Source organism: Psammomys obesus, unplaced genomic scaffold, assembly GCF_907164565.1.
Source record: "Psammomys obesus unplaced genomic scaffold, mPsaObe1.curated_primary_1811, whole genome shotgun sequence".
Lineage (NCBI taxonomy): Eukaryota > Metazoa > Chordata > Mammalia > Rodentia > Muridae > Psammomys > Psammomys obesus.
Genome location: NW_026585644.1, coordinates 15,714,959 through 15,721,090, shown reverse-complemented (window position 1 = coordinate 15,721,090; position 6,132 = coordinate 15,714,959). Strand labels below are relative to the sequence as shown.

Below are 6,132 nucleotides of genomic sequence, written 5' to 3'. Positions count from 1 at the left end.
AGATAGATAGATAGATAGATAGATAGATAGATAGATAGATAGATAGATAGATGAACCGATGCATCAACCAAGGACCATGCATGGAGAGGACCTAGAGCCCCTGCTCAGATGTAGTCAATAGGCAGCTCAGTCTTCAAGTAGGTTTCTTAGTAAGGAGAGCAGGGGTTTCTCTGACATGGACTCTGTTACCAGCTCTTTGATCACTTCCCCTTGGCAGGGTGGCCTTGCCAGGTCACAGAGGAAGAGTATCCAAGCAGTCCTGATGATACTTGATAGGCTAGGGTCAGATGGTAGGCGAGGAGGGCTCCCCATTTCTGTGGTCTAGGGGAGGGGAATAGAGGGGAAGAGGGAGGGAGGGTGAGACCAGGAAGAGATGAGGGAGGGGGCTACACTCAGGATATAAAGTGAATAAATTATAAAAAGTAAAAATAAGTTTAAAACTAAGTTTTTTAAAAGGAACCGTGAATAATTTTTAAGAAAAGTAAATAGAAAAAAGAAATTTCACCCCAGTATTTTCAACTTAAACATCAGAATCCTGATTCAACTACAGGTCATTACAGAAACAAATGAACCACGCTGCAGGCATAACTGCTCCTGTAAACTTTCCAGCATCCCACAAGGCCTTCAGTTACTTTGGCCTTCAAGAGAAATGCCCCACTAATACTGATTTAATTCATTAGTGGAGCCGACTGAAGTAAGTTAACTATGCCTCTACAAAATAATTACATAGAATCCCTGCAGACAGGTCACCAGCTTGCAAAGCATGAACAGACACTGGTGGGGAGGCACTGTAGGTGGGCAGACCTTCCTGAACTGTGTCAGAGGCGGCCCAAGTCCTCACCATGGCTCAGGAGCAGCAGGTATACATCAGATTCTGACTGGGGTGTTTTCTCAGCAATGCTCTCTAGTCCAGCAGGCAGTAGGACTACCCAGTGCCCAGGCAACCCCTTTGTCATGCAGCAAACAAGGGATGCTCCTGAGTTCCTGCTGCCTCAAGGTGACATGGGGTGATCTAAGTGTGTCAGGTGGGTTTTAGCATCTCGTATTTTTTTTAATCTATAATGGATTTATTATCATGTGACCTCATCTTAAATCAAGAAGCATCTGCACTCACAGTAAAAATCTTTTCTAGTAATCTGTACCTCTTTCAGTACTCTGAAAATAAAATATCAAATTCTGGCTTCACTTCCCAGCAGCCACTTCCAACAACACTGTTAGGAAGTTCATCCCATAATATTACATTGAACACATTGCTATCAGTGGAGAGATATACTGGAGGAATTATTAGTAAATTTGATTTTGAGTGGGATTTTTTCATCTAAAGACTACTCCAGGAAAAACACCCTGTTGTCTTTATGTACACCTATGCCTAAAGTTTGGCAATTAATATTCTCAGTTTAATTTGCATAAACATAAAAGCATGCCCTGGATCATCCTACCTATGCCATTTAATCAGATGAAACTCATTTGTTATTCTTGGTGTTTTCAGAAACAGCCTAGAGGGAGGCTAAGAGGCATCCATTTCAAAATTCTAAGTGGCAAAATTAAAGGAAAATCTGATAGAGGAAGGTGTTCTTTTGATCTGGCATGCATGACTGAGGCCCCTCAGTAGCTGGGTGTGGGGTGAGCTTGCTCCATTGTTTCTGTATCACAGTAAATAAGAACATAAGTCATGAGGATGAATAATAAGCAAGGAGCTGCACACCAGGGCATCAGAAAGTGCCCACAGCAACATAGAATGTCCTTGTCCTTGAAAGAACATGGTGTGTGGGCATGGCTTCTTCCCAGTGTGGGTGGAGGAGCATCCTCTGAGGCCTCAGTAACAGAGCTCTGAAGGGGAAGGGATCAAGGAAATGTGAGTGTGACTGGTGTGGTTATTCAGGGCAGGGACACTGAGGCAGGAGCAACAGAGCAAAGATACCACCCAACTCACAGCAAGGACTGTAAGGCGGGAGCAATAGAGCTAAGATGCCACCTAACTGCAGATCTGTGCCTCATCTGCCAAACTTGTCTACATACATCTCATACATACACCCTGACTTCTGTATTGTAAATTTATATATGACTCCATGTGAATATGGGAATTCATATACAAGATAAATATATTCAATTTAAATATTCACAAGTGATGCAAACATAGATAAGAATTTAGAATTCATATATGAAATCAACATACAGTAACGATATATGTTAAAATAATGTATACATAGCTGTACATGAAAGAGAGAAAGGAAGAAGGGGAGGGAGAGATAGAGAAAGAATGAAATAGTTGGGCTCTCCTTGAAATGACACTGGCTTGAACATTTCATACAGACCAATTAAATACTTAGCCTATCAAAGATAATTTCATAATAAGCTTCAATGTTTAATTTATAAAAGAACTTCAGCTCTCATTTTACTGCATTTATTCATTTCCAAACAGGGATGAGAACACTATCCTCACTGTGCTGTGTGCCTCTTTGAAAGAGGAAAACAATATAGTGAAAGCTCCTCTCTATTTTATACATGTCTGTGAGTCACAGATGTATATATACCAAATCTCACTTTAAATTTTGCTCTTAAAATATGATAGTATAACTTAAGGCTCTTAGCTGCAAAATACACTAGCTTTATTCTTATTATGGCTGCTGTACAAAACACTGCCTGTGCGCTTCACAATGCCTGGGTTTCCTTATTCTGCAGATAAAGTAACTGTGGTCCCAAGGACATCATTGCCTCTGATGGCAGAGCCCAACCTGGGGCTGGTCTGTGGTGTTCTGTGATTAGTGTTAAAGGATCTATGACTGGTCTGACAGGCTCTGAGACTGGTCTTTGAGACTATGAACTGTCTGTGAGGTTCTCTGTCCAAGCTGAGAAGCTCTGTAGCCACCTACATGCAGTGTCAATGTCTCCTAAGTTATCAGGGAGCAGAGACCAAGCCCTCACCACCAGAGATCAGATTCCCACTCCTGTTTCCATCAAGGAGCCTCTTGTTCACAAGTGAAGAACATCACAGAATCAAGAGAGGTTTTATAACCGAAAGGGAGCCCTGAGGGTAGTGCTTTCTTCAGATCCTTTTTGTCTTGACAAGTATGGGAAAATGTAAACTCTGGAGCCCTGAGGTACTTCTTTAAACAGCTGTGAGGACTGGGCTCCAGGTGTCTGCACAAGGCTCTGCATTGGTAATTTTCCTTGTTGGTCTGACAGAACACTTGATCTGACAAGCACTCAACTATCTTGGCTCAGAGACTGAGAAGATGCAGTCCCTCATGGCAGGAAAGACATGGTGGAATTCACATCTACAGACAGTGTGTGGCAAGAACTCCTCACATCTTCATGGTCCAGGAAGTACAGACAAGACAGGAAGCTGAGCTATCAAACCTCATGTCCCACCTCTAGTAATTTACGTTCTCTAGATCATAAATGTTGAACCATCTCCCAGAACATCAACCAGTATCAGGAGACAAGGTGTCTGAACATGAGCCTGAAAGAAGAATTTCACATCCAAACCCCAGCAGTCTCCTGGAAAGAAGGGGCAAGGAAGCAAACAGAGAGGCAAGTGCAGAGAGTTAGAGGAGCCCCCTCACCCACCTAGGAGGGAGGTGAGTTTGGGGGATAGGAGCAAACTTGCTTTTCCAGAGCAAGCAACACATCCATGTTAATTTCCTGGTCCTCTGGACCAGGTGTCCCCTGACCACTGCTAGCAACAACTTGCCTATTCCTAGAACTCCATTCTAGATTAGCACTAACAAGCAGAGACTTAATTTTTTAAATTAAAACATCCTTCTCTGCACAAACTTTGTGGGGTAGGAACACTGCTTGTGTCTTTACTGGTCACAAGGGGGAATAGCGAACATTAGGAGATCTGCTGGGATTCAGGGGCAATACAAAGACAACCAGAGGCACCTGTTGTGACTGAGAGGAGCAAAGGCTTAATTCTTCCCTGGCTTCCTCTGCCATGCCTGACACCGCAGCTGGTTTACCAGAGAATTAATCATCTCTTCTCCTCAGTCCCAGATAAAAGTGTCTGTGCATGTTTCTTGTACCGTAGCACAGTGAGGGGAGATGGATTTTCATCTTGTTGGCTCTGGAAGCTTCTAAACCTTTTCTCAAGAAAGGTTCTTGTCCTGGTAGGAAGGGGTTCTGCAGTAGTATTTATGAAACAACCTTCTAATCAAACGCCAAGGGAAACCAGCCAGCCTCTTAAGTGAGGACAAGCAGGACATAGTGGAGGGATGTGGATAAAGGACACAGAATAAAAAAGCAGAATAAAGGAGATTTGCTTGTTGGTCTCATGACTAGTCTGATGTTTTTTCTGTTTCCTTTGCTAGTATGTTTCCACAAACATTTTATTTTAAAAATAGAAAAGTAGAAAGGAAATGAATACTTTATGTTTGAAGCCTACACAGACATGATCTGCATTTGATTAAATGTGCATATTCTTTCATTTCCTCCTTTAACTGTTTAAAATGAGCAATGGACACAAAGATTCTTCACTCCCATGAAACCTGCCAAGCTCCTCCAAGGATGAGTATTCACATGAACACCTGGCACTTTAGGATCTCAAAATGGTAACAGCTAAAGGAACACAAATGGCACCATAGAATACGGACATTGTGTACCATTGTCTTCAGTATTAAACACATGTCTTGCTGCTAGAGACAGAACTCAGGGATTCAGTTTCCAGTACCCGAGTACTAGCTCACACTCTCCTGTAATTCCAGTTCCAGGAGATCTGGTGACCTCTTTTGGCCTCTGTGGGCACTGCACACATGTGATGACTAAGCACATGTGCAGCTAAGCAAACATACGTGAAATTTATTCTAAAGGAAAAATGTCTTTTTAACTTTTGGAGGGTTTTTTTCTTTCATTTTATGCTTTCATTTTTAGCTGAAATACAGTGGTAGTCATAGATTGTGTTCAGCGTACCGTTGAGATTTAGGGGAGGCAGACTTTCCTAGTGTTTATTGTTCAGTCCTGGCATGTAACGATATTTGTGTGGATCCTATGAGAGCCAATTCTTCCTGGTGCCACTTAAACTATTCTTAAATTTCCTGTAGTTTATTTGAAGTGAAGTGAAGTCCAGAACCAGGGTCCCCACACCACTGGCCATCATCAGATGTGGCTCACAGCTTGTTATTGTGAATCAGGTTTTATGGAGGCAAGCCATTTGGAAACCCATTATTTATTTATTGTTCTGAATTTATATCAGGATGTGTGTTGTGGTCGTGGGGTCTTTAGGTCTGAGGGGCACAGAGGATTTGTTTCTTGGCCCTCTGCACAAAATATCCATCAAGTGGTCTAGATTTCTAATTAGATGCAAACTAAAAACATGGGGTAAGCATCCTCCAAAGGTGATTCAGTCTTCCCTGAAGCAACAGCCCAAAGACCAAGCATGACTCCACACTATCCTGCCTAAATGCCACTTATAGAAATTAGCTACCATATAAATAAACCAGTGTAAACAAAGAGATACACATTAACAATAAGAAAGATTGCCTATGGGAGCAGAGAAAATAGGAGTCAGTGATGAAATACAAGGAAATAGTAATAATATTTAATAAAATGATAGCAATTACTGTGTGTGGGTTAGTACGTTACACAAATTAGCTTCTCTAATTTTCAAAACAATCCTAAGAGATTAAAACTATTATCATCTTCATTTTACAAGTGAGAAAACCGAAGTACAGAGAAGAGCCTCAGGTAACTGCAAGTTGGAAAGTGAAATTGTCATATCAATGATGCTAAGGGCCATGAATTAAGGATGAAACCAACTCAACCTGGTAAACCTAACTAATAAAAATGGTCATAGCCAACATGAGCATTGGTTCTTTTGTAGTATCTTGTAAAATCTTGCATTTTAAGCCCCTAAAATAATGAGATGGTTATTAATCCTTTTCTATTTGTGTGTCATAGATGTGTATCACTGTCTAACTTCCAAAGGGCTCTGTTCCTTTTCTTTTTTTTTCCACTTTATATCTAAGCTAGTAGGCATGCAAAGAGCACAGAAGCCAGTAAATCTTTGTCTTCAAGAATATTACTTTAGTGTTACATTAATCAAAAACCCAGACCTAGCCACAATTTGGGTATAAGCATCCCCACGAATATCTCTAGAAACAGGGTAAAGCCTGAAGACACCATTAAAAGAAGAAG

At 41.3% G+C, this 6,132-nt stretch overlaps 1 pseudogene; it reads right to left on the bottom strand.

Annotated features, from left to right (window-relative positions):
* Positions 1 to 46, bottom strand: part of LOC129687359 (uncharacterized) — a 13,414-nt pseudogene extending 13,368 nt beyond the window's left edge.
* Between the last annotated feature and the right edge of the window lie 6,086 nt (positions 47 to 6,132).